A 21,227-nucleotide genomic window follows, 5' to 3' on the forward strand; every position below is an offset into this window, starting at 1 on the left:
TGTCCATTATTTGCTATTTATATGTAAATAATAAATCAAATGTAATTGATTTGTTACAGGTATTGAATTATTGCAACTGTAATTGTCAGGGATGTGTTGTAATTAGCAATAGTACACCGCTAAAATTCTCCTGATTTTTCACTTTTGAAAGTTGGCATGTCTGAAACTGTCAAAAGGTGAGCATCACTCTACCAGGAGGCAATCTCGTCAGTGCAACCTGGCGGGCAGCAAAATAAATAGCAAACGACCGGCACATACTCGCAACTAGCGTCTAGTCGGCGTGAGGCAGCTTTGAATACCAACGACCACAGTTTCACAGAGCAACGACCACAGTTTAAACCCCCAAGACCTCTTTAAGGGGGTGGGGGGGTACGATACATAAGGAAAGAGCAATCTTACCACAAGAAGCCAGGAACTCGATAATACAAATGGCAGAACATAGTGCCTCCAGGCACATCGCCTCACCGCACTTCTGGATGAGTCGCAATCGAAAACCGCTATGAGGCGTGGCTTCCCACCCACCTCAAAACAGCTCACCATATGATACAATCTCACTTGCGAAATGCGGCTGTCCACGCGGGCCACCTGCCACCAACTGCCTGTATGCTAGTACGTCCTTTCTCTCCGAAAGCCGCCAGTGATTGCACGCTAAGCACCATAACCCCCCTCTGGCATTGTGCCAGAGGAAGAAGAGCACGGTTCATTTACAGAACTGTCGTTTGAGTTACCGTTTTTATTGTCACAAAGTCTCACTGTCTGTTAAGCTGAAAACTGGACTCCTTTTGTCAGACACAAATGACCACGTTATTTGAAATATTGTTTTCCACAAGACCTTTTACCAAGTTGGGGTGAGACTGGAATAAGAAATACAGTCATGTGTATATTAAATTTGGTTATGAGAATACTATTTGCAGCTCAGAGGAAAACAGTAATATAACTGATTTAACCCAACTATGCACAAGAAAAGTAAAGGAAGAATGATATGATAGAACAATCCTGAAATTTAATACAGAATGGTTCACCACTTGGTACTGAAGAGTGGCAGACATTACTTTGATTGTGAAGCTGGTTAATGATCCTTTGTGGAGATCTCTGCTACCTCAAGTTTTTTTAAAAAAATCGTCAGAATTGCAGGAAGGGATAATCCATTGGCTTGGCACCAATGGCAGCAGTATTTTTGATCATACAAAGTATGTGAACATATTGTGCACCTCTGTGGGGAAATTGCATTTTGAATAACATTATCGTATAAATAACCGTTGTTGATACTGTGGAGTGAACATTGATTACTGTTCATGAAAGTGAGCCTGCATGCCTTACGGTTACAGTCCACCTTCCAAATACACCAGGAGACACACAAACAAGTGCTTATCACAGCTGTTCATTGAGCCCATTTCCATATGGACATCCAAGGCTGCCTAATTGTGTCTGTACTGGTGCTAGATGTCGTACATCCTCTAAGATTTGTGAAACAGTTGATTCCGGACTGTTACCGATTGACAAGGACAGTGCTCGACTAAGTCGTGTTATTCATTGCGGGTCTGATGAGTATTTGCAAAACAACATAGGAGGTGAAACACACCTCAACGATTGCTGTAGGAATAACAAATTGTGGTGGAGGTGAAAGGGTACAGTGTTACAGTCTGGTGAATATTTTTGTGGCATTCTCCAGAATGATTAATTTGTGTAAAAGGTTTCCTCAACTAATTTCTTTATGACTCCTCCTTCAGAGATGTCATTCACCCACATGCAGTCATTATCCTCATGAGGAGTTTCATCACTTTGCAAGATAATGTTCTTCACTACACAGCTTAATGTGTCTGTAGATGGCTAGAAATTGGAAACTGAGATGATGATAGAAGCTCAGCAAACAGCTTGGCTCCAGAGGCCTAGTCGTTTCTGGCATGACCAATTCTGGTGTGGTCTAGTCTGGTTTGTGTGTACTGTAAATGGTAGTTACTTTAGTTTCTATTTGGTTATATACATTGTTTTTAATCATTTAAGTAGGCTTGGTTTAGTACCCTCATAATTTTAATGTAGTTCCATTCCGCGAATATGAGACATAATGTGAAATGCTTCTTAGGGTAGCCAGTGATCAGTTTAACTAGCAAGGTTGTGCAGTGGTTAAGACTTTGAACCTTTATTTGGGAGGAATACATTTCTAATAACTGGTCATAACATTTTCCACAGTTTCCCAGAATTGCTTTATCTGAATGCTGTAACAGTTCTGTGAACAATCACCTTACTGATTCCTTCTTCCGTATGTGCCAAACTGAGCAAATGATCAATCTTTATCAAACTTGATTCTCATAAAACTTTTACAAACTGAATAATTTTTGATGGCATTGACAGTCAGAGAGAGAGAGAGAGAGAGAGAGAGAGAGAGAGAGAGAGAGAGAGATTTTGGAAGTATAAGTTCGAATGCAGATCGTGACATAATACAGTGTCAAGCTAAAGATAAAGAGGAAAAAAACATTTACTGAGAAAGATAAAAGCAATTATGTGCTTTGTGCAAGCTTAGTGGGTGCACAAAATATAGGGCTGATGTTGGGGAAAACAGTACGGGCAGAGAATTAGTGCTGGCACTTTGTAGATGAAATTTATTTATGGTTCTCTTGAATAGCCTTATTTTGCTCATAATTCTATGTTGTTCTTATTTTGTTGTTTTTTGTTTCCTACACTCCCACCCCCACTCAACTCGTCCTCCTGCCCCCCCCCCCCCTCCACTCAGTCTTCTGTTTATTATTAAACATGTATATTTCCTCTTTCGTGTTTGTTGGCCAGCTTTGTATCTGTCACAATGTAAGTTAGTTTTCCATCATTCAGTGAGCTTTAGTTCAATGTATTCAGTGTTAATTGTCAGTTTAGTCAAACGCATTACATAAGACAGAGATGTTTTGTAGTAGTACTAGTTGTAGTAGTAGTAGTAGTAGTAGTAAAGCTTGCTTACAGTCAAATGCTCATGCTGATTTCATTAACATGCCATATTACCTGCACTTTGACAACATTGCAACATGGTTTTTGAACAACCATTAGTATATCTGAATGTTGGTAATTTTATGTAGAAATGGCTTGATGTATGTGGCTTAATCAGTAAATCACAATGTGAAAGTGAACAGAGAACCACATAAAGCTGCATGTAATGCACTAGGTTTTACTTTATTATAATTCTTTTGATGTGCTCCATAATATCTCAAAACATTGCTGAAATCTTGGAACAGACATGAGATTTGGGATTTATGAACATGCTTCTTGAAAGAATTAAACCGTATGTCCCTTGAAAAACTTTTATACCATACCCAGTGGTACTAATATACTGTTGTACACCATTGCTACCCTTCCAATTTAGGTGCAAGAATTGTATGATCCTAAGGAAATGTACTTCACTCATGAAGAGGCTAGTTTCAATGCTACTTTGTAGTGTTCTTTAGTACTGTAAGGGGTCATCACCATATAGTATTAATATAGCAGATTCAAAGAAGAAGAGTAACTTTCATCCCAGTTTCATTTTATAGACATTAGAATGTCACAGAGATGCTCATCAAACTTAAGTAGAAAATGCTACATTAGAGATGTTGTGCTTGTACATCAAGATCTAATCTCTGCAAACTACGTGACAGTGTGTGGTGCAAGGTACTTTTGCTATTACTGTCATTTCCCCCTTCCCTGTTCAATACATGAATTGTGCATGGGAAAAATGATTTTTGGTAAACCTTCGTGTTAGCTCTAAGTTCTCTGATCTTCTCATTGTGGCCATTTTGTGAAATGTGTGGGAGGAAGTAATAGGTTGTCCGACCCTTGCCAGAACATGGTCTCTGAGAACTTCCAACAATAAATTTCTCCATGATACGCAATACTTCTGTTGATGTGTATGCCACTGTAGTTTGTTCAGCACCTCCTGTAATGCTGTCATTCCAACTAAATAATCCTATGCCAAAACATGTTGCTCTCTATTGGATCTTGTCTCCCTCTTCTATTAATCCAACTTGATAAATGTTGCAGACTGATGAACAATACTCAAGAATCGGCCATACAAGTGTTTTATAAGCCACTTCTTTCATGTCTAAACTACGTTTCCTTAATATTCTTCCAATGAATCTCAGCCTGGGATCTGATTTTCTTACTGTTTGTTATATGTGGTCATTCCACTTGAGGGCCACATGGTTACTCATAGGTATTTTATGGTAGCTACTGTTTCCAGTAATTTTTTATCAGTAGTGTTATTGAACAGTAGTGCATTTCTTCACCTATTTATGTGTGATATGTTACATATATTTCTGTCCAGGAAAACTGCCAGTCCCTGTATAAATCAACAGACAATGTGGTATGAGCTAGTGCATTGCCTTGATGCAAAACCCATGACTTGTTCTTCAACAATCCGGGTGTTTTTATTTATTTTGTCATGGAGTTGTGCAAGAATCACAAGGTAGTATTGTTGATTAATAGTTTGACCTTCAGGAACCCAGTGAATATACAAAATGCTGTGAATATTGGCAAAAACAATTATTGTTGTTTTGAATGTTGATTTGCTCATTCGAGCGTTTTTCACTCTTGGTGAAGTTGGGCCCTTCCAGTGCATGGTCGGTGTGTAGTTTCTGGATCATAAGTGAGAAACCAAGAATCATCACATGTTATCATTCTTCCCAAGAAATTAGGACTATTGTCAGTGGTTTTCAGAGTGTCAGTACAAACATTTTCATGAGCTTCTTTTTGTTCAGTTGCGAGAATTTTTGGCACCAGTTCATCACTCGATTTCCTTGTGTTAAACTGGTTAGGTAAAATTTGCCTTACATATTCTTTGTCTATTCCTACAGATTCAGTAATCGATTGAATATGCAATTGATGCTTAGATTGAATCGGAGTACTACTTTTTCAATATTTTCATCCATTTTTGATGTTGAAGGACATCCTGCACATGAGTCATCAACGACATCATTTAAGTCATTTTGGAAATGCTTGAACCACTCGAAGACGTGCTAAGTGATAAACAGTCTTCCCAATACACTTCTTTTAGTGAAAGGTAGGTTTCAGTAGCAGTTTTTCCAAGTTTCATGTGAAACTTCATGACAATTCGTTTCTCTATTATTACACTTCACATTTTTCCAGCAAAACAAAAAACAGGTCTTACACAAAAAAAGGTGACAGCCACACTGATTTGTCTACAGACACCAGAGGTGCCGCAGTCAACTGAGAAGACTTCATGCAACCCAGCTATTTGTAGTTCATTTTTGGCTTATGCGTACTTACTCTGTGACAGAATCAGTCCCATTATTTTATACCTACACCTCATATACAGCTGCATCATTTGTTAACAAATGACTCTGAGCACTATGGGACTTAACATCTGAGGTCATCAGTCCATTTGTTAACAGCCACTTAGAGCTTCTGACATTATCCACTAGATCATTTATATTTACTGTAAACAATAATGGTTTCCAGTCACAAACCTGGTCAGATATTCGGCAAGCTAATATTTTGTTCACTAATTGACATTGCAGAACTGAATGAAATTCCTTCTTGAAGTAGCTCTACGCCATTTTTTATATGGAGTGAAGGGGAAATACAATAGCTCTAGTGCATAATAACCACTTTGCAACTGCACCTACCATCTGGGAGTAAGTAACGGACGCCCTGTAACATTCTGTGCTGTCGTGCACCATTGGTCAGCAGCTAGCAGCAGCTGGACTAGGGAATTACTGTCCAGCGCATGGGCTACCGTTAAAACCACAACACTATCAACTGCATTATGGAGTGGTACCATGACCAGGAAGCATGGACTGCTGACGAATGGTGCCATGTCGTGTCCAGGAATGTATCTGGGTTCTGCCCTACTCCGGATAGCCAGGATGGTGGTGACCTGTGGAGAGGTCCCATTCTTCCAATCTTTTGGAGAGGTACATCAGTGTTACTCCTGGCATCGTGGTTTGGGATAGTCATCAGGTATGACTTCAGGTCACTGCTAACAGGGAACTTTGACAGCCCAGTGGTACGTCATGGACACCTAGCATCTTAATGTGTTACCCCTTGTGCAACAGTGTTGTGCCTCCATTTTTCAGTGGATCAGTGTTCATCCATGTGTGCCACATGTCTCTGTGAGCTGTCTGAATGAAGTTGAGTTATTCTCATGGGCAGCAAGGCCCCATACCTGTCCCTGGTAGAACAGGTGTGTGACTACCTTGTATGTCAGTTAGTTACATATTCCATAGATCATTTGGGCTACTGTCATATATATATATATATATATATATATATATATATATATATATATATATATATATATATATATATAATTTGTTTTTCCCTCGAATTGATGTGGAACGAGTCACTTTACAGGATATGTATGAGGTCTGTTCAAAAAATTCCGGAACATTCGTAATTTCGCACCAGTGGTGAGTTGGAGTGAAATGCGGTTGTCATCCCTGCATACAGCTGTGTTTAATATGTAACTGCTGTAAGTTTCATTCTTGCATGTCTGTTAGTTATTCTTCATTGCTGCATTGAGTAGAATGTTGTGTTGCACAGTTTGTAAATTTTGAGATGACAGAGTTAGAAGAGCAATGCATCTGCATTAAATTTTGTATGAAACTCAAGAAACCCTTTAGAGAGACAGTGTTAGGAATGGTTCACATGATTTAAAAATGGCCGGATGGAAGTTAAACATGACCCTTGTTCAGGATGCCCTTCGACGGCTACCGATGATGCTCATATCAGAAGAGTCAATGAAATTGCATATGCCAATTGAAGACTGACTGTCTGGGAGATTGCAGAAGAATGTAACATTTCAGTTGTATCATGTAATGAAATCCTGACACAGCATCTTGGAGTGCATTGTGTCGTTGTCAAGTTTGGCCCATGCCTCATGAGTCAAGACCAGAAAGACCTTCATCTTGCAATCTGTGAAGCACTTTTAAATCAGGCAAATGAGAACGAGATGTTCCTTAAGAGAATCAAAACTGGTGATGAGATATGGGTCTACGGTTATAATGTTGACACCAAGGTTCAATCTTCACAATGGGTCAGGAAAGGTTCTCCAAGACAAAAAAAGTTAAGGTCAGGTCAAATGTTTTCATGCTGATAGTTTTCGTCGATTTTGAAGGATTAGTTCATCGTGAATTCGTGCTGCAGGGATAAACTGTTAATCGATGGTACTATTGGGACATGTCACGACACCTGCGAGAAAATGTGAGAAGGAAACGGCCTGAAATGTGGCGAGACAATTCATGGTTCTTGCATCATGATAACACACTCACACATTCATCCCAGTTGGTGTGTGACTGTTGGACAAAAAACAAAATCACTATGCTGCCTCATTCTCTATACTCTCCAGGTCTGGCCTGTTGTGTACTTTTTTTTTAATTCCAAAATTGAAAACCCCCATTGAAAGCACAAAGATTTGTGATGATAGATGAGATAAAAGAAAATTATTAGATTGTGGTTTGCATGATCCAGCAAGAGGCATACCAAGACTGCATCTGGAAGTGGAAATGACATTGGGAGCGGTGTATCGATTGTGGAGGAGAGTATTATGAAGGAGACCAAGCAAAATAAGTAAAAGGTAAGCGTAGAAAAATTTTGTGAACAAAGTTCTGGAATCTTTTGAACAGATCTCCTATATGTTGTCTTATTGATAAGTGGGCTCATTGCCAAGTTCTTTGTACATTTCACTTGATTTTGCAATCACTGAAATAACATCACACGCCCTCTCAACCTCTGAAGTTTCATTTCATTTCATTTCTTCCTCCTTTTCTGGATACTTCACTTTTCTTGGCAAGCAATGTAACTACGTCTTTGCTTATATACATGCCCTAATCGCCCTTAACATTACTCTCTTCATTGCTACACTAGATGGAATTGAATCATATAATTGTTGTCTGTGTGTACTTTGAATACTTGTTTTCTAAATTACCTCAAAGATTTTTGGGATAACAATACTGTCGTACCCATAAGTCCTGTGTAATTTCCTTGAGCAGTAGTTTGCAATTATACAAATACAGTTCTGACTTACAGTTACATCTGCTGTCAGGACTGCTTGATAAGGTTTTCAAACACTGGAACAGTACTAGAAAACAGATCCTTTTAGCATCTCATTTGTCATTCTTTAATAGATGGAGAGACAGTTGCGAGAACATACTTGACCTCTTAGCAACAAATAATCATGAACAAAAAAGGAGTATCATGGCAAATATGGCGATTAGTGACCACAGGGTTGTTGTAGCGAGACCGAATACTGTAACATCCATATCCATAAAAAATAAATGCAAAATATATCTGTTTGAAAAATCAAGTAAAAAATCTTTTAATACCTCCCTAAGAGACATTCTCCACTAGACTGGATGTGGCTTAGATTTAAAGAAATAGTGGCAATTGATTTATACCAGATAGCTCAATAAGAGACGGAACTGGACCCTATGGTACACTAAAAACATCAGATCACTGTTGCAGAAGCAATGAAAAAAGCATCCTAAATTTAAAAGAACACACGATCCAAGATCAGTGATGTTTTACATATGCTCAAAATGTAGTACAGACATCAGAGCGAGATGCTTTTAATAGTTTCCACAACAAAGCACTGTCTCAAAATCTGGCAGAAAATGCAGAGAGATTCCGATCGTCTGTGAAGTGCACCAGTGGCAAGACAATCAATATCCTCAATGTGTGATAGCAATAGTAATATTACTGATGACAGCGCCACTGAAGTGCAGTTGATAAATGAAGTTTTCGGAAATTCCTTCTCCAAATAAGATGAATGAAATATTCCAGAATCCGAGTCAAGAACAGCTGCAAACATGAGAAACTTAAGAGTCTATACCCTCTTTGTACCGAAGCAACTTAAATTACGTAGTAAAGGAGAGGCCTCTGGTCCAGATTGTGTACCAGTTAGGTTCCTTCCAGTGTGTACTGATACAATAGTTCCATACTTATCAATCATATACAACTGCCCGCTTAACAAAACATCAGTACCTTAAGACTGGAAAGCTTCCCAAGGAAGTGTTATAGGCCCCTTGCTGTTTGTAATCTATGTAAGCAATATGGGAGGCAATACAACCAGCTCTCTGAGAGTGTTTGCAGATGACTCCATCATTTATTGTTTAGTAAAATCATCAGAAGATTAACACCAATTGCAAAATGATGTAGACAAAAGATCTATTTGGTGCAAAAAGGGGCAATTGACTAAATAATGAAAAGTCTGAGGTCATCCATACAAGCACTAAAAGGAATCTAATAATTTTGGTTACACAATAAATCACACCAATCTAAAAGCTGTAGATTCAACTAAATACCTAGGTATTATAATTACAGATAACATAAATGTTGTGGAGCAGGCTAACCGCAGACTATGTTTTAGTGGCAGAACACTTGAAGATGCAGGAGGTGTACCAACAGGGCTGCCTACACTACTCTACACTTCACTTGTCTGTCCTCTTCTGGAGAATTGCTGCACTGTATGGGCCCTTTTCTGGATACTATTCATGGAGGACATGGAAAAAGTTCAAAGAAGGGCAGCTTAATCATCTACTTTCTCTTCCAAATGCAAAAATATGTTGTTGACAACCACCTCCATTGGGAGAAATGATAATCGTAATAAAATGAGAGAACATCAAAGATTGTATGGGAAGATTTAAATGATGTTTTCGTGCATGCTGTTCTGGAGTGGAACAGTAGAGGAATAGTGTGAAAGTGGTTTCATAAATCCTCTGCCAGGCAATTAAGTGTGAATTGCTGAGTAGTCATGTAGATGCAGATGAACTATCCTCCCAATAAATCTAAGTCTTCCGTTTGCCTTCCTTGCCACTGAATCCACATCTCTATCAGATTCATATCTGGGTGCCAGTTGGGAATTGCAGGAAGGAAGTGCTATTATCTTAGTGGTCAGATGTTATGCAGCAGCATGAAATGGGTCGAGGGATAACCAGGGCATTTGCAGCAAACTGACGCTCACAACCACCCTGATAGCTCCATTTACGCGCATGCTCCATACTGTCAGTTCTGGTACGGCATTCTGTATTGACACTTGGGAGCACAAGCAATGTGTGTGTGGCACGTGTGCAGAAAACAAAAACCACTGCAAGGTTGCATGCCATACTGTGGCTGAAGAGTGGATGCTCCAATAACAACAGGTTTTGATGCGGAACATGACTTTCCTGCTGAGGTATAATGTTTTCTCTGTGCACCAAGCTAACAGAGGATGTTTTTACTTGTGTGTATGTTTGTGAATGTGTAGTTTTGTACATTGTGTCTTTGGGAAAGTTAAAAACTTGTGTGGTTGCTTGTGTCACATTATATGTTGATTTCAACACAGAGAATGTAAAGAGAGAGAAATACAGGTTAAAAGGTGTGAGAACAGAGACTGAGACATATGCCTCCATTATGCAAACTATGTGAGAATGATCATGATGATTTTAAAAATTGTTTAAGGATGGATGGTGCCTGATTTGACTATATTTCGAACTTAATTGTGCCACTGATATCAAAGTGAAATACCTTTATGAGGAAATATGACCAAGTTATGTAGAGCCAGATACTATTTGGAGTTACAGTGATTACGTGGTGTACTTCAGTAGTGATGTCGAACTAGCATCGAAAGATGATACGGTTGGAGGAGGTGCAGCATTACCAACTAAATGCAATTTTACGTATGTTACGACAATGTATCTCTCTCCTTTTTTTTCATTTAGCTTCTGTCCAATGCACTCTTTATTGGAAATTTCATCCGTCACTGTTTCTGCATCTTGCTCTTCATTGTTAGTGTTGCAGTGAATATTACTAATGCTGTTGGTTAGTTCTTCCTGATCTTTTGTAAATACCAGTAAATCAGAATACCACAGGCTTGGCTTGTACAAGTCATCTTCTACTTCTTGATTAATACATTTTCTTTAATTCCTTTAGAAAGGAACTGCATGTACTCAGAACTCTCTTCCCCCACAAAGTCTTTGGTTGCATCCTGATTAACAGGGTGTTAGGATTATAGGTACGGATATTGTAATATTTGGTATCATAATATGTACCAAATTCAGTGTGTCAGTTACTTTTTATCTATGTATAATAGTCTTTGTGCAAATGTATCACATAATTTACTATCTGACGTTTTTTCCCATGGTTGTAACTGTGCTGCAAAATGGACTACGCCTGTCAGTATAGACTATCCATTTGTCTTCCATGCATCCACACTTCAATAGCTGAGAGCACACTGTGGGCATTTGTTAAGTCATGCATTTACAAATAGTTTTTTGGACCAGAACACAACTACAGGTGAGAAGTGAGGGTAGAGACTGAACTTCTAGCATTTGTGGCATCTTACATTGGCACGCACGGTGTTTGTGCATGCCTGTACTGTATGTAGCAAAAGCATTGGAAAAGTTGTCAATGTAAATGGGGCAAATCTCATATTAATTGTCAGCATTCACATTCACTCCATTGGTAAAGGATTCAAGCAGGATCATGTCCTCAAGGACTCAGTAAATTAATTACTAGAATTTTTTAAAGGATGGAGATGATGTGAATTTTTCTGTCAGTGGGGATGTGATTATACTCCACACCCATGGTTTATTTGTCTCTAGCATCTCACGATACTATAATGTTCCGTAACTGGTAACACTTCTTGTTCATAAAATGTCATGAAGCGCAAAAGGCAAAAATCGTGAACTATTGTATCTATAAGTGGCTTTTACTGTTGGAACATCTCTTTCAGTAGTAAATTAAAATTTATGTTAAGTTCCCAGCATTATTGCTAAGGCAAATGTGATGGTGTACCTGATTTGGACTGACAGTACTGCACAGATTCTCATCTCTAGTGGATGTGTTTGACTGATTATGTTGTCGCCTAGCATACACCTATGTCCTGCTGTTACCAGACTCTGTGCACTAAACTGACATCTCTTACTATGAAGCAACATTATCATTATACAATTTAACAAGTGCAAAATAGTTTTATGCTGATAAATCAGTCTTTAGAAGCAGAAAATTGTGTGCACTACATGTTTACGTCTTTAATTGTAATTACGGGTATGTGTGTGTCCTATGTGTAATACATGCCATCTGTCAGCTGTGTGCTTGGGCAGTGGTTGTATACTGTGAGCCATGTAAGAATCTGATAGCTATGAGAACTCGTTTTATTTTTTCTGAAACATTCTTACACATGCTTGAAAAGTGTTTGGTTAAATTTCTCATTCCAATGTTTTCACTGTGCTATGTAACCACTGTTGTTAAATGACAGAAATGCTGTGATGTACCATGCTATAGTGTGAGCAGGACACATCAAAAGCATTTTCATTTTGACAGTTGGGAGGTGATGAAAGGGTTCAACGAGATGGTAGTATTACCTCTGCAGTTGATGTGACAGTTCAATGCCAATCTTTTTGGCAGTTTGTTTTGCTGGCCCCATGGGTAGCTTGCAGCATTTGGTGTTTGGCATTTGATGTGGTGACTACCAAAGGAGAGGCTGGTTGCTGGGACAGAGCCTGCCACAGACCTCATCGCCGCTGGTGCTGCAGTACATCGGTGATATTCAGCTTGTGCACCCAAGAGTGACAGTTTACCTTGGTTTTCATATCCCTTCTTATTTTTTGTCATGGCTATCAATTTTGGAAATTAATTTAAAGTTGATAGTTTCTCACTGGTTGAACCTCTTTTACTCTTTAATGCACGATAAGCCAAAGTATTACTATATCTTGGATTTGTGTGCCACCTGTGGGCTAGAGACGTTGAGGTGTTTTGGGTTGGTTTGATTAAAGAGGGTACGATTTATGTAACTCTTAAAGGGTATGATAACATAAGTGATATACAGGGTGTTACAAAAAAGGTACGGCCAAACTTTCAGGAAACATTCCTCACACACAAATAAAGAAAAGATGTTATGTGGACATGTGTCCGGAAACGCTTAATTTCCATGTTAGAGCTCATTTTAGTTTTGTTCTTCCACCTACGCTCAATGGAGCACGTTATCATGATTTCATACGAGATACACCTGTGCTGCTAGAACATGTGCCTTTACAAGTACGACACAACATGTTCATGCACGATGGAGCTCCTGCACATTTCAGTCGAAGTGTTCGTACGCTTCTCAACAACAGATTCGGTGACCGATGGATTGGTAGAGGCGGACCAGTTCCATGGCCTCCACGCTCTCCTGACCTCGACCTTCTTGACTTTCATTTATGGGGGCATTTGAAAGCTCTTGTCTACGCAACCCCGGTAGCAAATGTAGAGACTCTTCGTACTCGTATTGTGGACAGCTGTGATACAATACGCCATTCTCCAGGCCTGCATCAGCGCATCAGGGATTCCATGCGACGGAGGGTGGATGCATGTATCCTCGCTAACAATGGACATTTTGAACATTTCCTTTAACAAAGTGTTTGAAGTCACACTGGTACGTTCTGTTGCTGTGTGTTTCCATTCCATGATTAATGTGATTTGAAGAGAACTAATAAAATGAGCTCTAACATGGAAAGTAAGTGTTTCCGGACAGATGTCCACATAACATATTTTCTTTCTTTGTGTGTGAGGAATGTTTCCTGAAAGTTTGGCTGTACCTTTTTGTAACACCCTGTATATTTGATTTAGTTGTTGCAAGTTCGCGTTTTTATTTTCATTTTGCAAAACATTGCCTTCATGGCAAATGTATGTAGGGCTTTCTGTTCTTGTGTTTTCTGTGTTATATATTAATGATGTATCTGTCTTTTTAACTATGAGCTTAGATTTTGTTGACTAGTTAATCATTTCTTCATTCCTAATTGTTCTATTCCAGAAAGTACCAAGTATGATACGTAATGAATTCATGGTCATTTAGTTGTACTGTGAGAATGAAACTTCTCACATTTGGATGATGCAATTGTATTTACACAGTTGCAAAACTGCAATGATGTGCTAGCACTGTTGTTGCCACTGTCAGAATATCCAATATGTGGTTGAATAGAGCATAAAAATGTAAATAGTAGCATTGTCTCCAGTATTCACAAATGATCTATGTGCATATTTATGTTTAAATATGGTATCAAATTTCCATTGGGTTTATACATTTGTAACGGTCAGACGCATATTAATTTACTATCAAATAATTGCATTCAGCATTAGTCTGATTAGGCAAAACATTTTGACAAACATTTGGGCATAATCCCGCCTGCCCCCCTCCCCCCTTCCCGTCTCACCCCACCCACCCAATTGAATGAAATTTAAATAAAGTAAATCAAGAGACTTGAAGCAAAGACCTTATCATTGTAATTTTTTCCCAACTCTTGTTTCCTATTTTGTCTGTCATTGTTTCTTCCTTTATTTCCTTTCCAGTAGACAGTCCTGAGGATTACGTATCATCTTCAGTCTTGCACCATCAGTTATGATGATTCAGCTTATAATTATGTCGGGCAGCTTGCTTGTTGGAAATGTTTTGTGAACAAGGAAATTAGAGTGTAAATTACAGAGGAATACAACTGAATTGAAGATCAGATTATCTCAGTTGCACAATTAATCAAACTAATGTTCCACAAAGAGTGTAAAATTATTTAGTACGCATTGTTTGGCAGTAACACCTATTTGACTTATCTTGTGATTTGGTTTCACACTTAATAAGCAAAAGTTCATTTTTGGAACAAAATAATTTCATTCTTGTTGATTACTCTGGAACTACTGACCATGACTAACTAATTTAAAAGGACTTTTTCTAAATTTTGTAAATAATTCATGTAATACTTTACTTTTTATTTACTCATGCACTTATTTATTTACAGATTGCAGTGAAGTTAAAAATGTCAAGCCTGTAGCTGATTGATTGGGATATGGTGGATTACACAGTGATGTAGAGTGTGGGACTTTGGAAATTTGTTGAGTATAGTGTGTATAACAAAGAACGTTAGTGACGGCATCAAACATTGCTGCTAAGAATCATGTAATTTTCTATTTTTCATCCCCATTATCATTTGATAGCTAAAATCCTCTCTGAAGGAATGAAGCAAACCCCACCGAAATATCTGAAATAATTTCTATTTGATGTTCACCAGATTTTATGTTATTTGGTCTTTCTTCACTATCTGATGATACCTGTTAGTAGAAGCAAAGCAAGTAAATAAAAATGGTATAGACTGAGAGCAGCTAACAGTTCAGCAAAATCTTGTGGTTGGTGCATGATTGTGACTGCAAAAAACTGTGAAATAGTACAAACATTTTAGTGAATCTTTTGTACAAATTATTATTATAAGAGCAAATGTGAAAAAAAATAATGTCCTGACAGTGGGTACCGAACACTTTGAATAGCTTGCAAGTTAAAAAGAGAAAGCTGTATTGTATTGTATAAATGTGTAATATTTTATGTAATTATGAGAGATGATTCATGCTGGACAGGTCTTGGGAAAAGCTGTAAATGTAATCTCTTAGTAAACAAAGACATTTCAAGGCGGCAACTGGTATGCGAATTATCACAAATACGAAGTGTGTGAGTGACTCTTTATGACTAATGTTAATGCTATCTTTTTGCCAGAACTCATTGCTTCATTTAGCTTCAGAACTACTTAGGCAACAAGTTGACAAATTCTTGCTCTTCAAGCAGATACACAAAACTAAAATTCTGTGCAATTAATATGATGGTAAGATGAATATTGGTAAAAAGTTTGGAATGTATTAATACAACAAATGAAAAAATCTTTGTAATTAAAGACAACCAGAGATTTGTAGTAGGGGTGCTAATACTTCAGAAAATATTGTTTCTGAATAAGCAAAATATCTGTGTTACCAGACTCATTGAAGTCTGGGCTGTAATATACAAAATATCCGTATTACCAGCCTCATCAAAATCTGGGCTGTAAACCTGATCTAAAAATGATGGTTAATTCCTGATTGATCTGGCTCATTTGTTGTGGGAAGTGTGAAATTTTCAAATTAACCTATTTATTAATTTGCTGCATTTATTGCTCTCGAAATCCTAAATTTATACCATATGTGTCCATTTTGGATGAAAGTGTTCACAAAATCAGTCGTAATGACAGTTGTTCTACGGATACATTCAGATAGCCCAGATCTAGCAAAATATGCTGTGTCAACTGTGGTGTTATGAACGAACATTTAGTCAATTGGATCTTATAATTGTGGTGTATTTATTTAAACCTCCACTGCTGAATGTTATTTAAATTAAGGAAATGTATATAAAAAAACAAAACAAAATACTTCAGTACAGTTATGTATAAACCAGTATAGAAACAAAAAGTGTGTGGCATAGCATATTAGCACTGCTCTATTGTGATTACTCCCCCTTCCCTTTCTCTCTCTACATTCAGTGCACTACAAAATTTGTTGAAAGAACACTTTCCCTTTTTACTGTTATTTTTAGTATGTAATTGACTGTGATTTACAAAATAGTGTAGAAATTGGACACTGTCTTATGATTTGGCTATGCACATCATTTACAGCAAGAATCTGGTGAAGAATTTTGTGCAGTGATTTATCAACATTGTATCAGTACAGTCAGGCTACTAGAAACAATACCAAATCTAGAGCATTAAAAAGAATCTGAAATAAAGAATGCAATGATTACTGACAGCTAAGCCCAGATGTCCCATGTTGTTGTTTCACTTTTTCTGGATTGTCTTTGCTTCCTAAAATAATAATTATGTGTCATTAAATTTGTTAATACTTGTCACTGCTTCCAGATCTTTCACGCAACCTTCATTTTTTGTGCTCCAAATTTGGTTACTCAGATATCTTAATTTTTCATCACCACTACCATCATGAATATTGTAATCTTTACTATATACACTTATATTTTTATTCTACTCATTTCTTAATTATGTTTTCCTCCACTTCATTACATCTCACTGTTCATATATCAGCAAGTTCACAGTTATTCAATCTGATATTGTATTATCAGTGTTCCTTTCATTTTACTCCTGTCCTCTGCTGCATCTCCTGAGCTTTTCTTCTTTATCTGTATTTCTCAGTTACCTGCCACCACTTTCTTACCTTCAGACAACACTTAACCTGCATCTGTGGAAGTGGGACACTTTGGTTCTGAAAGCACATAGTTGAGTGAGTATTTAAAAGTGTATCAGTCAGCCAGGACCTTTTGATTGTATTTCATATGTACAGCTGTTTTGACATGCTGTTGTTGTTGTTAGTATTTTTAGACCTTCATACTTTACATTCTTGTTCATATTGTATTAATATGCTGTCAGTTTTGTTGCAGTTTGAATTGATGTGGCATATTTCCATTTGGATATCAGTTCACAGTTAATACCTTGTTACTGAAGAACACCTCTCTGCCTTTTACGAAAGATCATTACATATAAAAGCAGTGGAGGGTGTAATGCAGAACAGAATGAATAGCTGAAAACTAGAAATTTTGTAAAACTATTTGATGTCACAAAGGAGTAGGCAATTATCTAGAAATTTTCTGTGGTGCAAATATTATGTTAATTATACATTTAAGGTGTTTGTAAATTCATTTGTGAATAAAAGCTACAAGGCATAGAGATTCTGGTTATAGATTAATGTACTAAATGGAAGATGTTTGTTGTAAAAATTCTCATGTCCAGTTAAACAATACCATGGCAGATATAAACGTAACTGAAAAGTGCAAGAGTCTAAGTATGCAAGAGTCTAAGTATGGAAGGAATATGTTTAAGTATTATTAGATATCTAAGTGCATTTAATGGACATTTACTGAAATAGTATTTAAATTTTTTACCCTATTTGTTATGCCCATATGTGTATGGACAGTGTGTGTGTGTTTGTTTTGTTTTGTTTTGTGTGTGTGTGTGTGTGTGTGTGTGTGTGTGTGTGTGAGAGAGAGAGAGAGAGAGAGAGAGAGAGAATGTGGCTGAAGGTAAATTATGAAAACTATCCTGTGTTCTTAGACTATAGATTACAGTCATATCATGGAAACAGAGGATTTATTGGATTGATATGAAATACTGTAGCATCTATTGCTTCACTGGGAAGATATTTTAAGACAAGAAATGTTTATATACGATATTACATTGATAAAATGCCGAAGATGAGAACAGTCATGCAATATAAGCTACCTTTTCCTTTTTTCTGCAGTGTGTCCCTCCTAAGAGCTGTGTGGTGCCATTTTCCTTATTTGCAGTTTAATTTCTGTTATGTCTAAGTTTGTTCACCTGGAAACATTCATTTTGACAGAAAATGTGAGTTAGTTTATCATTATACACAAAGAGTTGTCCAAATTGATAGCAGATTTGCTGTATCACTAGAGCAACCTTGGATTAATGTTGTACAGTGTTAACTATAAAGGTATTTATTGGTAGTGATCACGAAACAAGGAGAAACATTTGTGTTTCCAGCAGCAACTGCATAAGACAGCTGTGCTGCACCATGCTGAGTTTGCAGTCCCATTACGCCACTGAGCTGTGCCATGGTGTCAGCAGCTGAATTCTTGTGATGCTGCAGAAGCTTATTGTTCTTCTGTTTTGTTGACTTTCATCATATATTCATTAACTGAATATAGCTCCAGACCAATTTGAGGTTACTGTATAATTTGGAGACTTAATGGTGCAGTGCAGACGACAATTGTTATAAAGGAATCCGAAATCAAATTTTGCGTTACCACTTGCATCAAATGAAATACCTGATTAACAAGTTTTGTTTGGGCTGTTCCACTTACACCACAAAACAGTTTGAAAATACGTTCAGAAATGGCAGAGAGGAGTGTGCTGACAATTTTCGTTAGGGACATGCAGCATAAAGCTGTCAGAGTCTTGATTAGTTCCTTGCATGATACACCAAGAAGTGTTTTATTCTGAGATTTTTGTGCAAGTTGTGTGTTTAAAATAAGTGCTCTGTGTTTTATTACTTTATTTTCATTGAACTGTTGATTATAAATAAAAGTACTTGATTACCATTGATAACTAAATATGTCAGCATATTTGAAGCACTCTCGCTCTGCATTACTGCACTGTCGATGTCTGTGGATGCACTGAGGAACTCAAATAAAATGATAGAACCTTCTTTGACAAGTGATAGTTTTCCTGCTCACTTGCAGTTTCACACACTGTTGCCCACTTATGTGATGTTGATTGAGAGATCTGAATCCTTGCTTCACTTAAACACTTCATGTTGGTTTTGTGCATACTTGTAACACATATTGAAGCTGACCAACACTCTGAATTAAGTAAGAATCATACAAGTTTCACTGCAAATTTCTTAAAATTTAAATATGAAAGACTAATATATGACTTTACGCTGCAGGATCCAAACCTTGATCGTTTACTGTGTTATCAGTGCTGTTTTCTTCTATTGTTTCTCACTGGGTGAAATAGCCTGTTTGTATGCAAAATGCATAACACATATATGAACAAAAGCTGCCCTTTGTCACACTGTGATCACTCTCCTTTCCTCCTTTGTGACTGCCAAATCCATGTTCTACATGGGTACACATTTTATTCAAAGCTTTCATTGCTAAAATTGTGTTCAAAGCAAAATGTTGTAGGTTTATTGCTTCTTATTGCTGCTTATTCTTAATTATTTCCCAGGACACGCTCAAGATCTCTTCAAATGCTGGGTAGTGTTAGTGCAGTTCTTACATTTTTTGAGACAAAGGTCTCCACGGCAGTAAAACAGCATCCTGAACTATGTGACAAACTGCAGACAGTAACCAAGGATACACAGAACAAAAGAAATTACAACCTTAACAATAGCTGTGATTCCTGCTTAGGATTATCAGTTAACAAGATGAAATAAAATTGGTATTGTTTTTAATAATCAGTTTATTTTAGTTTATTAATATGAAAAATGCCATTCAGTCAAGATATGAGGAAAAGTTAATGTTTCATAGTTTGCAGATAATGCCTCAGGAGAAATTAGTATTCATTGGCTGGGTTGCATTTGAAAACATTTGATCTATATGCAGTTTGCTCTCTTCTTTGGCACAAGATTAATGATATTTGACTAAACATTCAAGGCACGTTTGTTAATTGTTGAATGAATTCTGTTTGTATTTCCATCCCAGATTTGAGTGTTACTTTGCAAAATGATTTATGAATCAAAATATAGTTCACACACTACTTTCTCATTTAATGAATCAGCTGTTTTAAAATGTTGAAATGACCATGTATAATGTTGTTACTGAATGTTGTATATCATCTGACAGTTGGTAACATACTGTGTGGACTTCATTTCACTGCTCTCTGAAAAGGACTTTGTTAAGCTATGTATAAGCACTTCGACTGCTTTTCTTTTTTGAAGATTCATAATTTGATGTTCGTTTGAGCTGTATAACTGTAATGTATATTCCACTGGACTTTCATAATTTACAAACCTGTGTGTTCACATGATGATAGAATGAAATTTTAATTGTTTAAGTATTTGTTTGTGAAGATAATTCCATTAATTACTCCTAAAATGTATATAATGTAGGTAGCTCACTGTAATCTTTGTTTAGTCATAGAAAAACCTGAAATATAGCTATCTGCACTTATCTGTCTGTTAATTTTGTCTGTGCATTCCTCCTAGATGTATTATTATGGTACAGAAACAAAATAAAGTTTATATGCTAGAAATCCTACTATAACTCATATTTTCTGTGTATATGATGACATTTACAAAGGAAGTTATACATGTGGTGTGTGTATGTGTGTAGTGGGGGAGGGGGGAGGGACTATCACTCAGAAATATTTTTGTCCTGCTGTGAGAAAACAGCTGAACTGATATTTACAAACCTGGCAATGGTGTTCTCTCATTTCAGAGTTGATAGTGTGAATACGACTCAAGACATACTTCAAAATTACTGTTTGAGATGCGTAGGTGCAAAAACCCCAGTTTATAACATGATTTAGTTGTGCCAAAGAATATATTACTGTAACATCATGCTTTTCTTTAGTCATCCCATGACACCAGAATTCCGTATAAGAGATTTATATTATTGCTTGTGCATTTTTGTCAGCATACCCCATAAGAAATACTTCAAAGCGCAATGAAAGCTAATGCATAATTCAAGAAACATTTATGTGATATTTTGAATGTGAATTTTGCTTTCCAGTTGTAGAAGTATCGAAATACTGGTAAGACAAAAAAAAAAAATTCATTTTCCTAAAATGACTAAATAGTTAATTTTCTGTTAAGGTGGCCCAGGTGAAGGTAGATGTCATTATAAAAATAGAGTGAGTGATATTTCGCATCTATAAACACAGATACTGAGTGTTTCACCATGAACTCATTTAGTAAGTAGCTGGTGCCTGTATCATGTTAGTGCAACTGTAATGTTGAAGAACATACAGTAAAAGGTAGAT

The 21,227-nt window shown here is 37.1% G+C and overlaps 1 protein-coding gene across 1 annotated transcript in view; it reads left to right on the plus strand.

Moving 5' to 3' along the window:
* LOC126249181 (uncharacterized) overlaps positions 1 to 20,489 on the plus strand; it is a 511,658-nt gene extending 491,169 nt beyond the window's left edge. The window contains exon 23 of the mRNA XM_049950836.1: positions 14,724 to 20,489. The gene's annotated coding sequence lies outside the window, so the exon portion shown is untranslated. The remainder of the gene's footprint in view (positions 1 to 14,723) is intronic.
* Positions 20,490 to 21,227: the final 738 nt, after the last annotated feature.

Source organism: Schistocerca nitens, chromosome 3 (assembly GCF_023898315.1).
Source record: "Schistocerca nitens isolate TAMUIC-IGC-003100 chromosome 3, iqSchNite1.1, whole genome shotgun sequence".
NCBI classification, from domain to species: domain Eukaryota; kingdom Metazoa; phylum Arthropoda; class Insecta; order Orthoptera; family Acrididae; genus Schistocerca; species Schistocerca nitens.